This window comes from Rutilus rutilus (assembly GCF_951802725.1).
Source record: "Rutilus rutilus genome assembly, chromosome: 6".
Classification (NCBI taxonomy): Eukaryota; Metazoa; Chordata; class Actinopteri; order Cypriniformes; family Leuciscidae; genus Rutilus; species Rutilus rutilus.
The window spans coordinates 22145543-22170055 of NC_140214.1; the positions used below are offsets into that span (position 1 = coordinate 22145543).

General features: G+C 38.2%; 1 protein-coding gene across 1 annotated transcript in view; it reads right to left on the bottom strand.

The window, feature by feature from the left end:
• Positions 1-24513, bottom strand: part of ppp2r3a (protein phosphatase 2, regulatory subunit B'', alpha) — a 79302-nt gene that overhangs the window by 47214 nt on the left and 7575 nt on the right. Inside the window, exon 2 of the mRNA XM_084410884.1 lies at positions 18407-18466. The gene's annotated coding sequence lies outside the window, so the exon portion shown is untranslated. The remainder of the gene's footprint in view (positions 1-18406; positions 18467-24513) is intronic.

Here is a 24513-nt window from a genome sequence, read left to right on the forward strand (position 1 = left end):
TCCATTAACAATTCTTTGAATTTTTAATGAACTTTCCATGTCTTTTTCCCAAGTCTTTTTTATTTATTTTATTTTTATGATGTCACTGGTTTGAGTTGTAAGGCCTCCTAAAGAAAGCATCCACAGGCTATATTTTGATACTGATTCACTCATCACTCATATTTCCACTCATTACGTGAACCAGAGGCATATATTTGGAGACAAATATATATATATCCAACTCAGCCTATTCAGCCCTACACTGTTTTAAGGACCTAACTGTGTGGTATGGTAAAACACAAAAGGGAAAGGCAATCACACAACATGATTGGAATTAATGAGAGGGAAAGAACGCACTAGGCAGCCAAAAAAAGAGAGAGGACAAATGAGATGACACCTCAAAGACGAAATGTGTTAAACGGAGCAGAGAGTACTATACACTCTCAGAACAAAAAACAATGGTACAAATAATGTTCCTTGAAGAACAGATTTGAACCTTTTCAATAATTGTACATTTAATGCTACAGGAAAGACCTCTGATGATACTGTTTAGTATAATTGAAATGAAGGTACATAATTGTTCTCACTTCAAGGGTACAGTAAGTGATAGGCCTATATACTCTTATTGGTAACTGACAGCACTATTAAATTGGCCAAAATACATTTAATAAATGAAGGGGCAGGGGATATGAAAAACACACAGATTTAGTGTGGACCTGCTCATTAGCCACATAAAAGAAACAGACAACAGGCTAAAGAAGCATTAAATACTCCATCCGCTCAGAACAATATAAAAAATAAAGGGACATTTTCTTTGGCATGTTCAAAACGAAAAAGAATGAGTCATGCCTTTTCTTATCCAGCACTTCCTGACGTTTTAGAAGAGCTGGGCCTTATAAGGCTGTGAAGGCTTCTTTTCCTTTCTCCACCAAGCACAGCCTTAATAAATAATCACTCTCTTTGGGGTCGTGTCAACACAGGCCTTACTTCAGTTTGTGTCAGTGCAGAAAGACTGCCTGACACTTCAAAGCAGCTTTGTTCAGCAATCCAAATGTTTTTGCTAAAATAACAAAGACGCCAAAATTCAGCTAGGTCAAGTTACAAGCCGCAGTTACAATAAACACAGTTCAGAACGGTTAAACTGCACCATCAACTTCCAACTACAGAAGACTATGATTGCACTATTGTGATCTGATGTGCCAATGTGAGAATTACACTCAATTGGGAACCTAAATAGAAAATGTATACATAATGAAAAATATGTTTAAAATAAAACAGCATCAAAGTCCCATGTGGACATATGGTTCAAATAGATTATATAATTTTATAGAATATAAAAATAGAAATATAATATAATATACAAACATATGATGTACATCAATTTATGAACTTTCGTTTGTGTAACCTGCAGAGAGGTGCTAGTTCAAAAAGGGATGAGTTTTTATGTAATTCACCATAATTTGATTTACTCATGAGACGGCACTTACATCAGTGTTCAAATGACCCAGTGGAGAATTGTTCTACCACATCAAACTAATGAGAATCAGCCAGTTTTGTTCAAGTCATTCTTTTGGTTAAGAGAACAGTGCATGAGCTAAATCTGTCCATTCACATGAACACTATGACCCATTCTTTCAGGTCACTGGTCCCATAAATGAAACCGAGGTACTTTATTCTTCAAAAAGAGACTGTTTTCACATCAGCAGATGTTACAGCTCAGTGCTTACTTGCACCAGAATAATAAAGTGACCTAAAGACTGTCCCTCCCAGCCATATCCTGACTTTATGAAACGGAGAGGAGCAACAATAAAAGAGATGATAGAAATACCACACTACATTAATACACAGACACATATTCCTGTATACAGATGTAAACAAAATACAGCACTCGCCCACCTCGGTATTTTAAATAAAAAATACAATAAAAAAGGCAAAAAACTAATTTCCTGATTTGTTGTCATCTACCAGCATCAACAATAAAATACAATAAAAAAACATCTCATTATGGATTCTGAATTCTATAATTTTTATTATATATAAATCAGTTGACTATCACTGATTTTAACTATAAACCACCCTACTTTTGATGTTTACTGCAATATAGATCAAATATGTAAAGATGAATAACTTATTCTTATTATACTTTAATTTGTAAAGATAAATGTGTAAACTCACTCGAATACATTATATGCAACAATTTATGGGAGAATATGGCCTTTTGTGAGCAGTTTTTCTGCAATTCCTGTTTCCACGGTAACATTGATGGATCTTCAGCATTACTGGTAGTTATTCTACCCTGGCAACTCAGCAATTAAACTTTTTTTTTAAATGGAAATTGCTCAGACTTGTGGATTCTGCCAAATTTAAAAACCACAAAGTGTATAAACCTGTCTTAAAAAGGTACTTTATATTGTAAAATAAAAATAAAAATCAATTCCTCTATGGAGAAAAATCGATGGATTTTTTTTACTTCTGAAACCTGGCTGAGCTCTGTAACAAGAAAGCATTGGGGGAGGAATGTTGGCCAGACACTTGATGGGGTGAGTAAGGGGCGGTGTGACAGTGAGTAAAAGCAAGAGAGAGAGAGAGAGAGAGAGAAGAAAGCTATGCAAGTGTGTGTAAGCAGAGAGCAGAAATTCTCTGCATCCTGGATCCCTTTTCCACTCTAAATAGTAATCATGTCGGACAGCTGACCTGAATTTGTCTGCATCGCTCCATAGCTGCAGCAAATGTGCAACCATCGACCTCTTCATTACCTGCCCACTTCAGCCATTATAAACCTTACCTATTTTCCAGAAAACATGTCTCTTTAGACACAACACTTTGCTTAAGCACGCTACTCATTGTATGTTTATACAAGAAAACTGGGGTTATTACCAGGCTTTACTCTCTCGTGTACTAGTTCTAGTCAGAACAGTCGACTATTTGAATATTCGATCAATAATAATTGTTCAAAAAAATTAAATACAATTCTGTCTCTGGGCTCAGCAAAGTTTGGAATTACTTAGATCAAAAGGATTTTACTAAATGACCTTACTAAACGATCTTTTGAAATGAATCAACATGCCGAGTGCAAACATTGTCAGGTGAAACTGAGTTTTCATAATATCACCAATACTAGAAATCCAAACACCGCACCAAAGTTATTGACCAGTGAGGAAAGACAGCTGTCCATCACTGCATTCACGGCTGCAGGAAAGCGTAGCTGTACCCCTGAACGACCCGAGAAGATTACTTATCTGATAGCAAAATGATTTTGAGACATATGCTTCCTTCAAGTTTCAGTGAGGGAGACTGAAAACACAAAGTGCTGTGAGAAATGCTTAGTGCACCTTTACCTTTGTGTCCCTTCAACATCTGTGTCGGCAGAGCATGTTTTCTCTGCAGCCGGCCTTATAGTTTACAGACTGAGGAGACAACTTTTACACAAGCACGTGAATATTCTTGTTTTTCTCAACATGAGCATGTGAAACAATATAAACATGATAACCATATGCAGACTCGAGTGTATACCATATTGGGGTGGGAATGTTTAGGCACCTCAAGATCTGATCCGATTACAATTCTGGGAGTCACAATCTGATTCCAAAACGATTCTTGATCTACTTTTTTTTCCTCATTATTTAGTTTACTAACTTGAAAATCTTTTAAAAAATATGATTACATTCTCCCACCCCTAATATGTGCGTTCTATGATAATTGGCACAGTCTGCTTTATAAGCTTTTGTTCTGTATATTTGTTTACACACATTGGTGACAAAAACTTATTGAATAAAAAGTAATGTCTCTCTCGTTAAAATGTATTTAAATGAATAATCGAATATAAAAAAAAAAAATTATGAGCTCAAATATTCTATTACAATATATGTGGAAAATTCCCATAAGTGTGCTTATATGGAGAAAGTTTTAAATCACAAAACTTTTTTTATAATTGCACGAGATGTCCTTCTACTATGACCTGAAAATCTCTACCTCTGCAGTTGTTTCACCAAAGGTTTAGACTGATAAAGTGCTGTGAAGTGTAGGTAAGCTTTGAGAGACAAAATTAAAGACAGGTGGCTGAGACTGTGTAAGCTGATCTTCTCTTCCTCATCCTCCTCTGCACAGTCTGTAGATGCTGGATCAGCGACAGGAGCTCATGGCGTTCTCTGTAACCTGCGTCTGACCTGAGCCTCCCCTCAGAATGCCTGAAACTCCCAAGACTAACAAGAGACTGCCCTCACTTAGTCTTAAAGTTGCTACGAAAGTTTAAGAAACACAATGTGCAATGTTTCTATCGGTTAGAGCTCATGCTCCAATGCATTGAACTTTCCCAACATTGTTTCCTGATTTTTTGTTATCTATCTTCCACCCCATGAATAAAGATGGGTCAAAAACAAGGAGGTCTATATTAACTGCAGAGAGCTATCTATTACCATGCTCGTTCATCTCAGCAGCAATTGCTCGACTGGTGCAAAACTGGCATCTTTGCTCATAGATACTCAGTTCTGGACACAATAGAGTGCTACAGGGTTGATGTCAATTCAAAGGCCAACCTGGAAATTTGCATAACTCTGGTTCCCTTCACAAAAAGTCAATAGGATTTTTCCACTAGCTTTTGGATTATTGCAGAAAATAAGCTCTGTGACCAACAACAGATCATGATTCTTACACATCATGTTCATCAAGACAATCTACACAAATCAACACAACTTTTACGATTTTTGAAGCCTAAACACAATAGGCTATAAATGAACTAGGCCTGGTCGCATGACTTAGATGCCACCATCACTAAGCTTCCGACAACTCGGCTCCAGGTTTTAGGACTCTGACTGCAGCACTATATTGTTTTAGAGCAAATTACCTGAGCTTTAAAACATATGGTGTGTTCACACTTGTAGTTTGATTCTCTTGATTCTTCTGGTCTGTAACAATTTGTTTTAATTTGTTTTTAACACCGAACCTAAAGACTTTTATGACATATATTTTACGATGTAAATTAGAGCATCAAAAACAATCATGTGCGCTGGGCTAAATATGCTTGTTGTCTGCGTGTCTAATGATGTTTTTTACCAGCTGAGAACTCACGAAGAGCTGAAAAAATGTGTAAAGGAGTCAAAACCGGTCCAGGAATTCCTTTGTCACACACACAAATGAAGATCTGCTACAAGAATGTGGCGGTTCTGATGCCTGTACCGAACTGTAATGGGCAACGTAGCTTCTATGATGAAAAAAAAAAAAACAGTTATCCTTGAGCATTCTATTCTTTTTAGAGTCGCATCTTGCGACATTATGTCCTGTTTTTGGTTTGTTTAGATCTCTTTGGTCCAGTCGTTTAGATGTCTTTAGATGTCTTTCAGTCAAACCACACTAGAGTTTGTTTGGAAACCTGAAACCTGAAAAGGTGGGTCTCAGTCTGCTTGTTTGTGGGGCACTAGGGTTCCAATGGCAGAGTTCACACTTATTTAAATGAACCACACTAACAGAACAATCACACTAAAGTTTGTTAAAAAAAATATGCCAACATGTACCAGCAAGGTGCTAACCTGACCAAGCTAAAGAAGATCTGTCCTTAAATGGCCATTAGTGGCGTTTTTTGGTTTTAAGTGATGTCGATAAAATCCATGATTCTTTGCGCTAGATCTTGAGGAGAAGCGGGCAAATTTACAGGAAGAGCAGAGACAACGCTCTAAAAATAATCTCATAGAGACTGCTTTATTTATGGCAACATAAGTGTGTGACTGTGAGAGCTATTAGAGATCAATTATCGCCACAGCCCCAGGAATTCTGGGCAAAGCTGGACGGCCATTACTCCACACTGCATTTCTCTGGGAGCTGGGAACATTTCCTGATAGATCTTAACAGCTTGATACACTAGCATCAGAACTGTAAAAATACACATGAAAAGTCAGTATCCGGCGTCTTGCTCTGATAAGCCTTATCACACTGCCCAATTGCTCTCAACCGACACACATTGGCATGTCAACACCATCTACATAAGAATTGAAATTTAGTCAACACTTTCCAGTGTTTTCCCAGGCTGGTTATCAGTTTTTTTAATGAGGTCATCCTAAAATCAGAAAACAAACAGTTTTGACACCAGGAGACTCCACCCTGGCTTTAACTCATCTGAAAACAACATGACAGCAATAGAGATATGAAGAGTAAGTAATGCATCCTAACATTTATCTGACTGATTGTAGTCACACATTAATTTGCCAGGTCTGAAATAAATAAATACTCAGTGCGTGAGGAGTGTGTGTGGGACGCGCGCTCCTCTACCAGTCAAAAGTTCGGAATAATTTTGCTTTTTAAATGTTTTTGAAAGAGGTCTCTTATGTTTACCAAGACTGCATTTATTTGATAAAAAAAAAAAAAAAAAATTGGTGTGATTTGATGCTCAATAAATATTCGTATTATTATCAATGTTGACAATAGTTGTGCTGCGTTATAATTTTGTTGAAACCGCAAAACATTATCATTCAAAAGTTTGCAGAGGCGCTTGTTTGTGTTGAGTGAGTTTGTTGTGTGCTTGTTTGAGTGTGAGGTTAATTTAGGGCTACACGATTAACCGAAATTCAACCGAAATAGTGATTTGTCTAATTAAATACATATCTGCGCAGCATGTTTCTTCGTGAAGCGCAGCACTGTGATCAGAGTGCCTCTGTGGTTTGAGTCACTTATAAAGTGCATTTGAAAAAGCAACACGCGGCAAACATCTTTCAAAAACTTGTAATGAGAAACGTTTACAAACCTGTTGTCCAACAAAAGTTTTTACTCCAAACTCACTTTATAACATCAGTGGAATGTTTGAAATAACTTTCTTTTGTGAGCTGATGAGGCTTCACATTACAGAATGATGCAGAAACTATATTGTATAGTATTCCTTACAGTGATAAAGGCTATGTCGATTAGAATTGCATTATAAATATACTTTATACTTATGAAAATACCCAAGATGTTTAGAAGAACACAGATAAACCATATTTCATTGCAGTCGTGTGTTTGTTGTCTTCATGTTTCATACGTCTTTATCTGCGTTTTATTCTGCTAAAATCAAAGCTGGATGCCTTTGTCCATATAAAGGATTTCCTGGAACGTCATTTGTTTTATGACAAGGGCGCCCTCCGGCTAGGAGTATAAATGAAACAGACATTACATTTTATGTGTGTACTCACTAATGTTCAGAGCAACCTATTTTGGGTAAAAATAGGAAAAATAATACTTCTCTTTCAAGAAAACATATGCAAATTTTACTGTGGTGTACAGAAGTTTCTCTCAGTGGATGTGATTGTGATTTCCTGACAAAAATTAAGAAATTACCATCACAAATTTTTATCATAATAATTTCATATTTTATAGTAAAACTTTAGACCTCATTGGCTCTCGCACGTCAAGGAAACATGCTTGAACTTCCGTTTATCGTAACTGATGTGAGTTGATGAATGAATGAATGAATGAATATGCAAGTAAAAGCCTAAATTTAATCTGCTCATCATATAAAATGATTGTGTCTCTTCAGAAATTACAATCTCTTTACGAAGAAGCTTTGACGCTTTTTGAAGCGTCAAAGTGGTAGTTGCGTAGCTGTCAACGGAAGGACAGAAAGCTCTCAGATTTCATCAAAAAATCTTCATTTTTGTTCCGAAGATGAATGAAAGTCAGTTGAACAGTTTATGGGTGAACTATGTTTCTGCTGCCTGGCATTTCTGGCAAATAAAGAAGATATATCAGATATATACAAGATATATAAGATGTATAAAATATAGAAAATGTTCTTGTTATGGTTTGTATTGTGTGTGCCCTGAATGGAACAGTAATGTCCTTTGTCAGTCACGTGCCTGTTTAAGTGATAGACTACACTACATGTGGTTGTATTCAGAGATGGTAACAGACGCTTTATTCTTGTGCTACAATTGTGTGGCCTGTGCTACAAAACGTTCAACCTCTGTAGCACCAGTGCTATGTGCAAAAAGAGTTAAGATACACCCTTGTATTTAAATTAGATCAGCTAATACCACAATAATACATCTATGTTATGTTTTTTTTTAGTACATTTCAAGATTTATTGAAAAAAATGCAACTAACGTTAGTGGTTGCTAGGTGGCTGCTTAAAATGATAGTTCACCCAAAAATGAAAATTCTGTCATCATTTACTCGCCCTCAAGTTGTTCCAAACCTGTACCCTCATGTCTCAGTTGTATTCTGGTCCCATTCATTGCCAACTAGGCACAAACACTTCTCCTCAACAAGCTATTAACCCTAGGTATGATTATGAGCAATGAGTTTCCATTATGGGCAAAACACAAAAGTATTTTGCCCATGTGCTTCTCCAGAAGGAGGGGGCTGGTATAGAAGCCAGGAAAAACCTGCTCTAAAACACACTGATGGGTCAGCCATGACATCCCATACATCTGCTTTATTTTCTCTTGCTGACCTTGGAGGATCTCTGCAAACAGTGAATTAGAACATTTCCACAAATGTCATGTCTCACAGCCATTCATCTTCTGTAGACCGGGCAGTCATTTCCTTACATCTGCCATCTGATGAATATGTTATGGGCGTACTGCATAATCCAAATATTATTGCACCAACCAGGAACGCTTTGCCCAGATGCTACAAATGTGAGTAATGAGACACAGTTCTCTCATATGTCTTGTGTCTGATCCACAGCTGAGGTTCAGTTAAAGAAGGCGTCAATTTTGCTAACCTCTGCAATATGATTAGCCAAGCTCATGCTTCATAAACTTTCATAAATAAAACACAGGTGCAACTCAAAACATCATGAGACTTTAGGCAGACTTACAGGAGGACAACGTCTTTATGGCAATCATCTTAATCTAATCTGCCTATATTGCAATGACTGAGAAGCGGGTAGGTGTAATTAGAAGATAATCATCTCTTGTGGTTAAGATGAGCGGATTGTGTGGAAGGGAGAGTGTAAGACCAGGCTTGATGTGCGAGACAGCTGTGTTTGCTCCAGATCAGCTGACTGCTGAGACCCAGAGTCCCTGCTGCGCTACAGCTGGGGTGACATAAGACAAGACCAGCCATAAACTGGCCCAGCATCTATGTTAATGTATCAAAAACACATACTCACATACAGTAAACAAAAGAAATCCAGTTGAAAAACGTTTCCAAAATGTGGGAAAGTGGGGTCTTTAGTCCAGTCTGCATCTGGAACAGGCCAGACATACAGTAAACAACAATGCTGGACAGGATGTCCTGTACTAAGATGCTCCATTAAGGGCCATGGTGCTCCCTAAAAATGAATAAACCATCTGAGCATCAGTGATCTGACAGCCCCAGCTGTATTTGCAGAAAGCTGCTATGGATGGGATACATCTTGGTATTCTGTGCTGTGAGGTTGGCCATTTAATGAGATAATTCCAGATAGAGGGGATACCATGTGCTGCACTTATGACTAAAACACTTCTTTCATTAGCACCTCTAATTATCACTGCAAACCAAACCAGGAAGTGTGACAGAAGAAGAGCTGTGCTGATAATGGGTGTGCTAAAATAGTAAGCGGGGTGACACTGACAAAATCATGGGTACTTCACTAGTGAAGTACATCTATTTTCCCCCCACTACAAATTATATATTTAGAAAAATAATTTGAGTGAAAAGTTGACTTAAAAATAAAAAATCAGTTTGTGTAAAACTTGATGAACATGCATCAATCAGTCAATCCAGGACAGAATTTAGAGATACTTAAAAAACAGTTCAATCAAACAGTAACACGGCTAACCACCCCGATCTCTTCAGTTATTTATTAAATATTTTAGTTTTATTTGTATACTATTCAAATATTTAATAATATTTTGAATTAGCGTTTATTTTTATATATTTTCATTTTAATCTCATTTTAAATTTTACTCATTTTGTTGTGCTTTTATTATTATTTTTGTTTATATGCCTATTTAGCTTTCATTTATTTTTAGAAGTTTTAGTTTTAACACTTTTAGTACTTCAGCTTATTGTAATACAGTTATTTGCCAAAGGCAACATTTCTTTTTATTTTAAGTTTATTTTTAAGTTTGAGTTATGCGTGAAACACGTGTCAGTTTCAATAAATAAGCTAAAGTAAACCTAAAGAAAAGTATTGTATTTACTTTTTGTGATACCCAAAAGTATAAGACCATAATAAATAAAACCCTGATAATTTACAGCTGTGTACAACTATTTTCCTTGGAACTAATATATGAATTATACAAGCTCATAGCTATTGGTAAGAATTATTTTATTTATAATTATTATAGGCTTAAATGAAAATATTCTGACAGTGGGACTGACTTGGTAACCACAGGTAAGACCATGCGTGGTAACTTACTACCACTGTCAAATGATAGTATGATTCTATGGGCCCTATCTTGCACCCAGCGCAATTGACTTTGTACACGGACGCATGTATCATTCCTATTTTGCACCCGCGCAAAGCGGACTTTTCCCTCCACAGAAGCACGTCGGTTAACTAAGAAATACACTTGCGCTCCCCGGGGCGGTTCAGCGCAAAGAGGAGGCGTGTTCTGGCGCAAACGTTCCCTCATGCTATTTTACAGGTTTAGAAAACAATTGCGCCACTAACCGAAAAAAAACTGTTTAAAGTCAGTGGCGCGTTGCGCATGTTATTCATATGCTATTTTAAGGGCGCATGCTTGGCCTTAATCAATGTAGCGTGTGCACAATGCGCATACACTTTGATTCTCTCATCTACACACAGACGCAGCAGTTATCATTTTTGCAAATCATACATTATTACGAAAGATAAATAGATAGATAGATAGACAGTTTATTATAAAAGCATACATCTAGCTTACACATTTACCCAAATTATCATACGCCTGTTTAACCGAAGTAAATTTGGGTGTGTTTCTCCATCCCCAACGTCCCTGATGGGAACGTCGGTCTCCTCGGCTGTGAACCGCTCCTCGCGTGCGCCTGGCAAATCCGCCGTTATAATAGGAATCCGCTTTGAACAAGCGCGCCTGCTCTTAAAGGGAATGTGAGATGTCGCTCTGATTGGTTTATTTCACGTTACGCCCAAACCACACCTATGAATAATGAAGCTACTTCAGACCAACCCCTTTTAGATTTGCGCCAGGCGCAAGAGTCATTTATCCCGCCGGGAAAATAGCAACAGCGCCAAGACCCGCCCACAAAGTTACTTGCGCTTTGCGCTTTGACACTTGCGTTTCAGATCGTTAAAATAGGGCCCTATATGTTATATTTATTAAAAAAAAAACCTAAACACAAGTAAAAACTATTGTAGGATTGAAAATAATCCAAGATATTTGAAATGAACCAAGTTTTCCACCCCCTCTTTCTACCACAAGGACCATTTGGAGTTCCTAAAGGCACAGAGGGGCTGATAGTGATCAAGGCCTGTAGGCCAAGATGTGTGTACTTTGGGGGTCGATGAATTGTCACACCTTTAGTACAATGGGGGAAGTTGTAATTATCTGATTGGTTAGTCTGAATGTCTCACATTTGGGTTTTAGTCACATGGTCAGGTAAGGGATAAAAGAAGATTGTAACTGATGCTCTGTCTCTTTGGTGCTCTGGCTCTCTTATTCTCTGGGTCCCTTTCTTGGGGCTCTCTCTCTTTACCTCCTCTTTCCCTCTACTCTCTCTCTCACTCTCTCTCTTTACCTCCTCTTTCCCTCTACTCTCTCTCTCTCTCTCAGGTAACATTTTACATGCTGGGTAAGATTAATGGTATAAGTTATCATCATCTCATACATCTATTTTGTAACTATTTTAAGTGTAACTATAACCATATTTTGTCATTAAACCTTTTCAATTATAAATAATGTGCTAAATAGTTTTGATTTGGTATTGACTTTGAAGTGCTATATATTGCAATACAATATGGTCACTCTCTATAGCAACGCTCTACCACATATTAAGCTTTTGTAACTGTGCTTATTTCCGTCGTTGGTATAAGTAGCAGTGGGTGGTAATAGACAAGAAATGTACAGTTTTACACCATCTTGCTAATAACATTTCTTTAGTAATTCAGCAGTCTTGCAGCTTGAACCCCTGCAGAAAATCCACCCTTACACTATACACACACCTTCACAAAGAAACTGACATCATTTCATACCAAAAATGTATTATATTCCCCTACTCACCTAATAAATCTAATGCAATATAAATGACTATAACATTGTATTCAATATAAATATTCCAAATTTCTGCCCAAATCATAGTAAATACAGTCAGTGTTACAACAGTAGCCCTACAATTCATGGTGTTTGGGGATTTGAAAGTCTTCTAACTTCTAAAAAATGTTCTCCTGTTCTCCCCATCAGTCTTGATGGAAATGTTGAGGCTGTTTCATCCGATTTAAAACTAGTTTAAACACCGAGTGATTTGTGGTTTGAAGCAGAGAGGTGTGTGTCGAATTGAAATGCTTCACACTGGACGTCGCAGCGCTGTTTAATGTCCGGGACCGGGAGTAAAAGCAACTCCTTTAAGCTTGCAATCCATTATCCACTTTGCCGTGCTGTGTAGTTCAAACTAGTGAAACAACTGATAAACGTTCTCTCTGTTTACTGATCAAGAAACCGCTTCAGATGATTCAGTGACGGAGTGGTCAGTACGAATCTGAATCGTTTCAGACCTTTATGCAAGTATGTTTGGCCAATTCACGGAAAAGAAAGAATAGTCATTCAAAAGAATGATTAAGGGCGCTTTCACACTGGTTTGATTGCCTGTTCCGAACCCGAGTTCGATTGCTCCCCCTGCCCCCGATGGACTGTGTTCACATTATATTATTTCTATCCGAATCGCGGTACGCTTGCGTCATCAGGCTGCAGCTGGCGTAATGGTGTTGCTTGGTAACCGTGAATGAAAAGGCGCCCAAATGGATAGACATACTCGGTTGACATTTGTTCTTCTTTTTTTTTAACCTTTGGTTTTGTTTTCAACATAGACATACAGAAACACACTTGCGTCTGTCTGCCGCAAAAATTCTGAAAACGTTTCAAAGACAGCGGGCCGTCTGCCAAAGACACATTATACGTCATCAATAGCGGTTCACTTCCGCGGTTTGGTTCGATTGCGTTCATATCAGCAGCGAACCGTACCCGAGTTCACATGAACCGTACCCCAGACCACCTTTTTAATCGGACTCGAGTACGGTTCGCGGGTGCGCACCCGAGTTCGGAAGACAGCGTTCACATCATCCAAACGAACCGAACTCTGACGTCATTCGAACCCGGGTGCGTACCAAAAGTGCTAGTGTGAAAGCGCCCTAAGTCACAAATGATTGGAATCACTGATTCAGTCGACAGAAATACAGGACACACATAATAACTGCTGAAATATTCGCACGGAAAACACTTCTGAGGTCAGTCGGAGAGCGCATTGCATAAAGCCGTAAAGCTGCAGGCACCACTGCAGCCACGTATCTAACTGAATTTAGCCACACCACCAGGAAAAGAGGGGGAGGGAGATAACTGGCGGGCCGGATTTGGACTGCAGGCCGCCAACAGAATAGCCCTGGTCTATACTCAAATTCAATTCAACAGGGCTGACAAAATCACTATGATGTGAGCAGACAGTATGTGAAGTGTCTTGTGAGAGCACTCAGAAACCCATGATAATATTCGTATTTTAATTCAGGCATAATTGTGTGACAGTCTCTCAAACGGACTGGAAAAGAGTAAAAACCTCATATGTCTGTTGAAGGCAGCTGGCTGATTATAATTTTCTTCTTGGGTTCTCCGAAGAGATCTCGGGTGCCCAAGTATTCACTGATACTTTAATTCTGATGGCGCCATAAACTGTTCTATTCCTGGAAAGCACTTCCCTGATTTTATGAGAGACATATGTCTTCATCACAGGACTCATTACTGTCAAGTCCCTGTGTTAAGCTCCTTTCACCTAATGAGAATATATCATCATCTAAACCATTTAGCCATTATCAAATATACAGTTAGTATATTTAATCAGATCTTTTGCCCTTTGAAAGAAAGTTGCATCCTCATCATCAGACTGAACAGAAGCTGTGATAAAACTTTTGTACATGTAAGGTTGTGCTGAGTGATGGATGATTTTTAAATATGGGCTTGGGTGGGTTTCCCTTGGTTGCTGTGTGCTGAGGGTCCTAATGAAGTGAGGAAAATAATCATAAATGGCAACATATGTGGGCCACAGCACTCTCACACAGGGGCTGCGATGTGGAGCCGGTGTTATGTTTTATTATGAAACTCGACACTGCAGGAATGTGTGCCCAACAGTTCTCTAATGCTGACGATATTGGGTGGAGCTTCTTTTTACAAGCTTGTCTGCACGTCGAACAACCACTTTTTAACTATAAAGCCAAATCTGAAAAGGCTGTTATATGCCGTTTCTTTGTTAATTCAGGCTCCTCAGGTCTGCCCAGAGGAAAGAAAAATTAAAAATTAAAAATCTCTTCAACATATCAAATGTTTCTCCTAGACAAAAATGAGGTTACTTTACCATCAAATGGAGACTTTTGCTTGAATCTCGTGCTCCTCACACTTTTCTCCCAAAAACAAAATTTCTAACACTCTCTCAATGGTCTCTAAAGTTTAGAAGAGATCTCAACAACATCATGCTGTGGTCAGATGTTTCTCTTAAACTAAAGGCTCCGGTGGTCTCATATTTGTCTCCTTCAAAGTTTAAGACATGATCTCAAGAACATCACAAACTATGCTTAGCTATTTGTACCTTCTAGAAGAGATTTTAACAACTTAACCAATCAAATGTCTCAGTATACTGAGGCATTTGATTGGATAAGTTGTTAAAATCTCTTTGATTATTAATACATATTATATGGTTCAAATGTTTGAGTTTATAATAAACTCAAACATTTGAACCATATAATATGTATTAATAATCAAATTAGTCAAGGATTGAGTCATAAGCCATTTAATATGCCTTCCAGCAAAGAAAGCTCAAGGGTTAAGACTCCTGTAAGTCAGTTTTGATAAAGGCATCATCGGGTACATTACTATTTCCAAGAACAAATGATGTGCCCTATGCACATAAACTGTGCATATCTATTATCTTATTGTGTGTCAGTGTCAGCAACTAAGAGTAACTTTAACCTTATTTCTGCATAACTTCACTCTTAATATAGGCTTAAACTCTGACTGTTTTTTACTTTAGTGCCTTTTAAATACTTGACTTGGTGCATAATTTGTAAAGTTGTTGAGATTTTCTAGCTAAGGAGAAAAATATGAGCCTAGTGTGTAATGTTGTTGGTACAAATTGCGATCCGGGGAGCACCGCAATACGGCCAAAAAGGGCACTTTCATTTTAACGATTATGGGGGCAGGGGCTTATACCGTGGGCCACCAGAGAAAAAAAAACAGGGAATACTAACCACTGCCAGACCAATTTGGTCCACTAGCTCCACCCTTGATGAAACTACTTAATGAAAGGCGAAATGTTTGTAATCTATTCTTAGTTTTGTCTTGGTGCATGTGATCCTCAGATCAGATCTGGAGAGCCGAGGTCATGCCATGAAGGAGAGAGCACACAGGCTTCACCCATCCATCCTCAGCTGTCTGACAGAGACAGGGTGGCTCCACTTCCCTAACGTCACAAGCCACTCTTGGAGAAGACAGCTCAGTTTTAAAGTGCACTTTGTAACAGAGAAGTATGGTTTGCCTTCAGTAAATCCAAGAGCTGCCACTGCTCAAACCTCAAAGTCAAATGAGGAACTGGCAGAGCTACAGTTAGTGTCAACGTAAATTGGGAAAGCAACTTAGAATAATGTTCAAGTACTTTCTGCTTTATATTTGCAATCCCACCCATTTTAAGCCAAATAAAGTCCAATTCATACAACACAGACAGATGCTAATCAATTGCAACAGACAAGTTTGTCAGGTTTCAGATCAGTGTGTTATCCCATCTATATATTCTTCGATCCATCTACCCATTAAACAAATTGAGTTTTCGTTATCGTCTTCTTGTGCTAGAATGGTTTAAAATCACTTGAATGTTTAAACTGACAGGACCTAAAACACGTACAAATTATAAACATTAGCTCTATGATGGTTAAACTTTGCAATTAATCCCGAGAATCATGTGCGATTCGAACCATGGTGCCTGATCTGCTCCGGATCAACTACAATCCCTATACTTGACATCACACATTCTGCAATGTGACTATCGCGGATGCACACATTGTAATATCGATGCTAAAACAATATATTGTGCATCCCTACTAAGGTCATTCAACTAAAAATGTAGTCAAGCTAATAATGTCACTACTTTTAGAAAGTAATTTCCTAACAATGAATAAGACTCAAAAATAGTGAGGGCCGGTCAAATCTAGAGAAGCGGGACAGTCTGCACTTGGCTGGCTAAGAGCATCTGGAGTTGGAGAATATATTTGTTCTGGGGTTGATTTAGGGAGAGGGGAAATGAAGCAGAGAATGACGTGCACACCCCCAACACCTCCGTTACATATATGCTCTTGATAAATTAAAAACATAAATAGCAGTAATAAATGCAATAATGTGGGAAAAAAATCGAAGTAGTCAGACAAATTAATGGGCTTGTGTCATGTGTCATTTTCCATGCAACAAAAATGATGCTAATTGGCCGTAGCAAAGGTTAAAACCATTAAATGCAAAAACAATGTAGTCCGCCAACTATGTTTCAGGGAAAATATTACCATTGCTATCCCACAAAACCCATGGGGCCACAGGGAGACGTGCCTTAGGCACATCACTGCGGGCTGCTCATACTCGACTCAATCACAAATGACAGACATTGCCAGTCTCCAACCACACGCTTGTGTTTTCACTCAAGCTTCACAAACTCAATCCTTACATTGGGTTTACTCCCATCATGCATGATTGCACAATATATTACACAGAGCAGAGACCTCGGGACTTACTTTTGTTAATAAACACGTATTGAGACAGGTACATACAATATGTAATATTGGCGAAGTCTTTCATTAAAAGAAAAGTGTTGTCTTTCAGCTGGCACTATTTTCACATGATCCATGTTCTCAATATTTCAAGAAAAGTATCCCTACCCAACAAGAAAGCAGTGTGATGAAAACAACTCCCCATGTGGTTTATCAAAGCCGCTAGTCGTGATTTATGACAAATGGTTCACATTTTGCAATAAAATAATGCCATTAAGACATTTCTTAGCTTGCAAAGGGATAAATTCTGTCATTATCTGACATTCAATGTCTTTTGATGAGACTCATTTGACCAGGGAATAACTGATAATAGTCACTTATTTTTGTATACTCTGAAGTAGGAACAGGAACAACTTTCATAGACAAGAGCAGATGAAACAGAGTGTGTGACAAATCATAAAAAAAATGTAAGAATTTATTTATAAATCAGTTAAAGCAGAATATGCCTGATACTACAGGATAAGAAAGACAGTAAGAGGAAAGGCTTAAATACTTTCTGACCATATAATGAAGATTCCACACATCAACTGACTCGTGCAAAAAATGCTAAGGGAAAGACATTTCTACTTTGAATCACACATCTTAAATATATAAATAATAAAACATGTCAGCAAGCCTGAGGTCTTTCCTGTTCATTACAAAAAAGACAACACAGTCTATACATCCGATGTCAATCTATCCATCTTTATCTCTAACTCCATCCATATCGATCTGTCTGTCTGTCTATCCATCCATCTCATAGATATATATTTCTATCTATGTGTATCTAAAGATATCTATCCATCTATATCCTTTTCAGAGGTTGTGTGCAGACATGTTAGTCTGAATTTTATTTAGTACTTTCTCTGGATCTTTTCTTTTAAAGGGAACAACACAAAAAGGGAATGGTGACAGTATTTTCCCATAGAGAGAAATAATTCAAAGAATAAAATGCTGGGAGGTTTCCTGGGTCGGTCTTACCTCACTCCTTAAGAATGTCCCGTGAGACTGAGGCCAGATTGTGAGGTTGTTATACCGCCGCAGTAAGTGTGACTCATGTATGTTTCTGAGCAATGGTCTACATTGAAATGGACCACGCAGAGGTTTCTACAAAGCTGCCTTGATTTACAGGTTATGGCTGCAATTCAATTCAAGTCTTCGGAGAGTTTCTCTTTTCATCTGTCTGGAATATGCTTCCTGGAGCGAGAGCAACAAGCTGTGTCATTACTGCCATGTTTCAGTTTACTCAATGGCATGTAAAAAGCCCCCTGTCAGAAATGTTACACTCACCAACTTATAAAACAGAAAAAAAGACAAATACTCGGTCCGAGCAGACACACAGGTGGTTGGTATGGTGCCTTTGGGGCTCAGTGGTGCAGAGGTAATAGCTACACTTTCTCCAGGCATTACGTTTGCAGATCTCCAGTAAAATAAAATCAAAATAAAAGTACCACACACTTCTGAGTTATATTAGGCAGGAAAACAAACAAGCACCATCTGTCAACAATCACATGGGTTTAGTTTTAGCTACCTGCTCCTTGGATTCATTACCTGTTTTATTTTGAGTCCAGCGCCAGCACAGCTCTCACAGTCCAGAGAGGATTCATACTCCTACCTGTGGAATAAAGAGCACAAAACTGAATAAGTTCAACAGGTGTTTTTAAAGTTCAACCTAACATTGACATTTTCACAAGAGAGAAAAAGAAGGCTTTTTTAAATAAAAGACAGACATACTGTGCACCACTTTCCCCTCCCCTGACTGTCTGGTCCATTTTAGGAGAATAATCAAATGGTACACTTAAAACCGTGTGAAGACTACTTTTCCCTTGAAAATGACTAATTCAACTCACAGTGCAGTGCTACATGACACCATGAAACAGCAGAGCACAAACCACTCTATTGCATTAAAGTCTTAAGTGAATCACTGAAACCAGTTTGCGATGTAATCACTGGACCAGAGACCTACTTAGCCCAGAAAGTTTCAAACATCATGGAAAAACGGTTTAAACACGTTCCAGTGTTAGCGTTCCTTTTAAATCTTTCAATCTGCCATCCTCAGCAAATATTGGGATTCCAAATGGCTATGTAATTAAAAAGCAATTTCAGATGCTATCGGCCGAGGAGTCGTAAACGTTGAGCAATGTTGGATTAGTTCAACTGCGGTTTTGACGTGACCAGTTCCATCATTACAGAGCTTCACTCGCTGTAACACTGAGGGATAAATCACTTCACAAAATAATCATTACGACACACGTCACATGAAATCACAATTGCTGATTCATTCTTTCTGCTCACCCAGACTGGGTGTGTTTATAAAAATAGTTTTAAAAAAAGTAATCAGTGGCGTTTGGAAGAACTCACTCCATACTCCAGAACTCAACAGAGTGACATAAGCACTTGCTTATGCCACACTGATATATTTAGGCTAGCTGTTTGCGTATACTGACTTCCCAAACTTAGCAAGTTTCAATCACATACGGATGCAGAAACCACAAAGGCCACAACTCGCCCCCTGAATCAGTGCCCCAAAAAGGGGTGACTGAGTGGGTGCAAACTTCTGTGGACCATGATATATTTTTCTTGTCAGAGGCATAAATCCCAGAAATGGGAAGGATTATTTTTCTTGGCATTTGGTCCTTTGGTTTGTTTATCTCTGTTAACAGACTGACCAGATCTACATCTTTTCCTAGACATTTAACCAAAGGAATTCAACAACATGAAAATAGTTTTTGCATTGTGGTATTAATTTGATGACAATTGAACAAATTTCACCACAATTTCTCAATTATGTCCAGTTAAGTAAAAACAAAAAATATATATGACAAGGTTATATATATATATATATATATATATATATATATATATATATATATATATATATATATATATATATATATATATGTATGTATGTATGTATATGTTTATTTAAATCTGCCTAAATTTATGGCTGTAAAAGAAATTAAATTATGACGAATCATATGCATTATAATTACTTTAACATTTTGCATTTTTTTTCACATTACAGACATGAAAATTCAGGGGGTTTACTTGTCATGAAAACAGTGTCAACACTGTGGTCTATTTTTAAGATCTGAAAATAGGCTTAATCTTTTTAAGCAAAATATAATTTCTTTGATATGAGGGTGAAATATAATCCTGACATATTTTTGACAGTTTTCACAAGATTCACCCAAATGTTTACTAAACGTTTCTGATAAACAATCTATATGAGCAGCTACTGAACTTGTAACCTCAGAGAGGTTAGGGCTATTTCAGGTCTGTATTTTTGGAAACCTTCAGATGAGCTCAGTGCTGACCTGACCTCAAGGTAAAGATGCAAATATAAATACTTTCCCATTTTAAACACTGTGTGATACGACCTAGTTTGGCAGATACATGTGATTTAATAGCTAACAGTAAAAACATGTCAAAACAAGGAAGAAAAGCAAATGCTGAAGCAAATGCAGAGGTTATTTTGCCCATGTCAAGCTTGACTCACACACAAGTCATCATAACATTTAGAGACTCACCTGCCATGTTCAATAATTTAAAAAAAAGGATGTCCCAATCCTTTTTACACCCTTCAAAACAAGCACTTACAGGAAAGTTCCTTTAACGTCCTGAAAGAATGGTTACAAAACAATTACAATTTACAGCCATTAGTGACCCACCCAGGGAGGAACCATATGAGCACTGACTGTATCATACAATTTAAAGACTGGGTGTGAATCAATAACAAACTGCATATTTAGATGTCTGAAGTGAAATAAGCCCATTGGGTTTTGCAGCATCAAAGACAGAATGACTCATATAGACTATTTTTATATTGCAAATTTGTCGTTTTTGGAGTTTGACTGCAAAGTGTTTGTCCCGCTCATTTTGACCAATGCATAGCCTATACCCGAGAGGTTTCAATGATTTTTTCCCCATGACATTTCAAGTCGTTTGTGATTACTGGATAAGGATTTTTCATTTTAGAGAGATTACTGGCCTGGGCTGTTTTCTATTTGTATGTGAGGCGTCAATCTTTTGAATTAACATACTTAAAATGGTTATATTTTGTAGTTTACAAACAGTTAAGAGCCGAAATGTACATGACTTTAAGATTTTACTCTTTTCCATATTTGTCAGGCCTGGAGAAAAAAAACGTTATTAATTTTTTTTTTTTTTTTTTTTTTTTAAAGCAGAGATTCGGAGCACAGAGGTTTTTCAAACTAGATCAAAATATCACTTTTGTGTCTCACATAAGAAAATAAAGGGTTTAGAACAAATTTTCATTTTAAAATGTCTAGTGTCTACCGTCTACTAAAAGGATACAATAAGGTCAGTCTTACACACTTAAAGGTTCTCTTTATCCTTTTACTTATTACAAATTGAAGCTTCACATTTCAAACCGGTGAATACAGGCTCTCCATTACTTTGTTCTTCTCTCCTCACATCCAAATCTCATCCTCAAATGTTCAGCCTAAAAGAATGTCTCTGTTGTTTCATGGCGATTCTTTAGTGTAAGATGAAATGTGGAGCGAATACATACCTTACCTTGCCAAATGAATGCGACAGGCGCTTGATTTACCAAAGACTTTCCGACCAAAGCTCCACCTGGGAATCTCCCAACTTAGATCTTTTCTCCCAACATCTCTACCTGGCTCCCAATTGCACCCTATGCCCGTAGATGTGTTTCTATCTATTCATCTCCTCACATCAGCTCTTCCATTCTGCTCCAGTTAGGCCACACCTGTGATGGGGTGCAACATCTGTGCAATCAAACTTCCTCTACTCTTAACTACAGCATAAGCCTCCCGAAAATCCCTCCCTACTGTGCCAAAACAAGACCTTTAGGGAGCGATTGGAGAAAGAGTGAAGGAGGGGTGTTTGGAAGAACATTACCGTCCATGCTCTCTGCTCATTTTGCCCATCCAGCTGCAAGAGCAATTGTAGCCATGGAAACTACTTAAACGCAGCCTGAAGGAAGTGTGCCATTGTGTTTTAGTAATGCACCAGAATAAATAGGGTGAAAATAAGAACACAAGCAGCTAAATACTAATCAGGTTTGGCCACATGTAGCCCAAAGGTCTTTTGAATAATGCACATTTTGAATCATTTGCACAAAAGCCTTAGGATTTGATAATGCAAGACATAAGGTATATAAACACAGCCTTATACATGAAATCAGGCATGTTTAGCATAGTACTTTCCCCTCATTAGCAGCCCAGCATTAAGATTACAGTCATGTCGACATGTTGCAACCTTCGCTATGTTACATTGTGTTCCTTACCCGGGAACCCACCCATAATCAGGGCGTTTTCCAAGAAACAATCATGAAGATCTTTCCAAAAAAGAAGCCTGAGCGCAAAGTTTATTGCCTGCAGACAAACAAACGTCAGCTTTCTGCTCAATCGTCTCACAGTAATGAGGTAGTATTTTGCATTTATGTTTCAAGAAAACACAGCATTGACTTTCACAGGAAACAAATCAGCATTTGACGGCAGTCCTCTAGGTATAGCTGATCCCTGATGAATTTTACAAATAGCTGTTTTGGGCAGAAAATGTGACCACCTCTTCCATAAAGCTAGATGTTCATCTGAAAAATTAGCCACAAGGTCTTAAGCATGAAGTCTTTCATACTAAATGTAAATCTAAATAAGCAAAATATACAAATAAAAAAAATCCAGCAGCTGCCGAATTAGCATTCACAATTCCAATTGCAAAGACATTTGTAATGTTTTTAACCTGTTTATTACTTTTCCATAACATTCCAGCTTCTGAGACCTGGAATGTCAGAGCAAGGCTACAAGCACTTATTATTTTTCACATTTTACCTGTCGCTCTCCTATGGTCCACAGGGGTGTTATTACTGCTTGTACATGCACTGGAATTGTGCGTACCAGCCTGCAAGCCAGAACAGATAACAGCCACCGTGAGCTCCATCTCAACGCCCACGGACCACCTCAGAATGGCCTTAGTCTGAGAGCTAACATCCATCCTTATTCAGCAATCAATAAACCACAACTGACTAGAAGCCATCATGGTATCAGACCCATCAGAGTCTGAGGGAGGTAGCGTTCATAAACAACATCAGCAGCCGACACGGCCCACATTTATGGAACGTGATGAACATTTTCATGCTGGTTTCCGTCCTCTCACTTTCCCCTAGGGACAAATCTGATTTATGATCTCTGTTTCCCCCCATAGAGCGGTGGAGCCATAAGGGTGGAGAAAGAGCAAACGAATTCATGGAGAGCACTTTCCCACTGACATGATGAGGAGGGGCGACCGTTACGACCCCTGTCCATTCCACAGCTGCTGGAAGGCTCTAAACAACAACACTTTCACATGTCTTCTCCTCTTTCCAGGTGGGCCAATGACACTATGGGGATGTACAGAAAAAAATTAAATCCCATATGATTTGAGAAATCCTAGGATTTGCTTCTAAAGTATTGTGGTTAATGAGGTGATAGAAAAGATCATATTCTGCAGAATGAGCAAGCAATCTCCCCGTTATTTATATTTTAGTACCGTTGTATTACTAACAATGTTTTTTCTTTAAATGCTGATATAGGTTTTCTTAATTTTTATTTTAGTTTTAGTCGACTAAATGAATATGAGTCAAATATAAAATAAGCTGTGAAATAAAATAAGTTTCGGTTTTAGTACATTTCTTTTATTTCAAGGAAATAAAATGTTTTAGTTAACTATAATAACCCTGCAATCTCACACATGTGCTAAAAAGCTCAGTATCAACCGGCCATTGTGTTTTATTGTGGTTGCGAGTATAAAGAAAATAAACAAGGAAATGGGGCTGCAACCCTCTGTTATTACTATTCCACATGCTTGCTGTTTACATGGACTCACCCCAAAGCAGGTTTTTCCATAATATAAAAAGAAAAATAACATTTAAATGGCACTCTATCAGTTCTCAAAGTCATTGTAAAGTTCAAAAATCCCAAATTAGCATCCGAACCACAACAAGATTGCGCCAGAGGAGAATGATTCCCACTGTTAGAGGCAACGCCTTCCATAAAACATTTAACACAGCCTTACAAATAAAAAACTATAAGGTTCTCTGCCATTCAAGTAGAGCAATAAGAGAGGCATGTAACTAAAGCCACACAATAGCTTTGTTCTTGTTCTCTTTCCATTTGCCCTCCTTCCTTTCTAATTTTCCTGTGGAACTCTTGGCAGCGCTCCTGGCACTGGAAGAATGTCTTTGCCTCCATGGCTGAGTGGAGCACACACAAGAGTGCAGTGTTAGAGTGGTGGACAATGATTGGCCGCTCGACACACGGACATTTACTCATCCTGTTGCATTCCACACGCTACAGGCCTGCAATGACACCAGAGCTGCCCCGAGGAAACACATCCCGCTGTGAGCGTGAGGGAGCTCAGGCAATAGGCTCCGCTCCAGAAATGTGCATACTGTAGCGTTTATGAGAAAGACCTGTCGCTGGGAACCCTGTAAACACGCCACAAGCCCTTGTTTGGTACTGTTCTAGAACTAAACCAGGCTGACAATTAGATTCCTGCGAAAGTCATTGAGAGGAATACAAATTTCTGAGTTTCAAAGGATTTTGTCATTTGCATCAAACAAGGGTTAGTGGCATGGCTTTGTGGAACTGGCCACCCAGCGCACTGTGCATCCTGATTGCAGCATGAGGGAT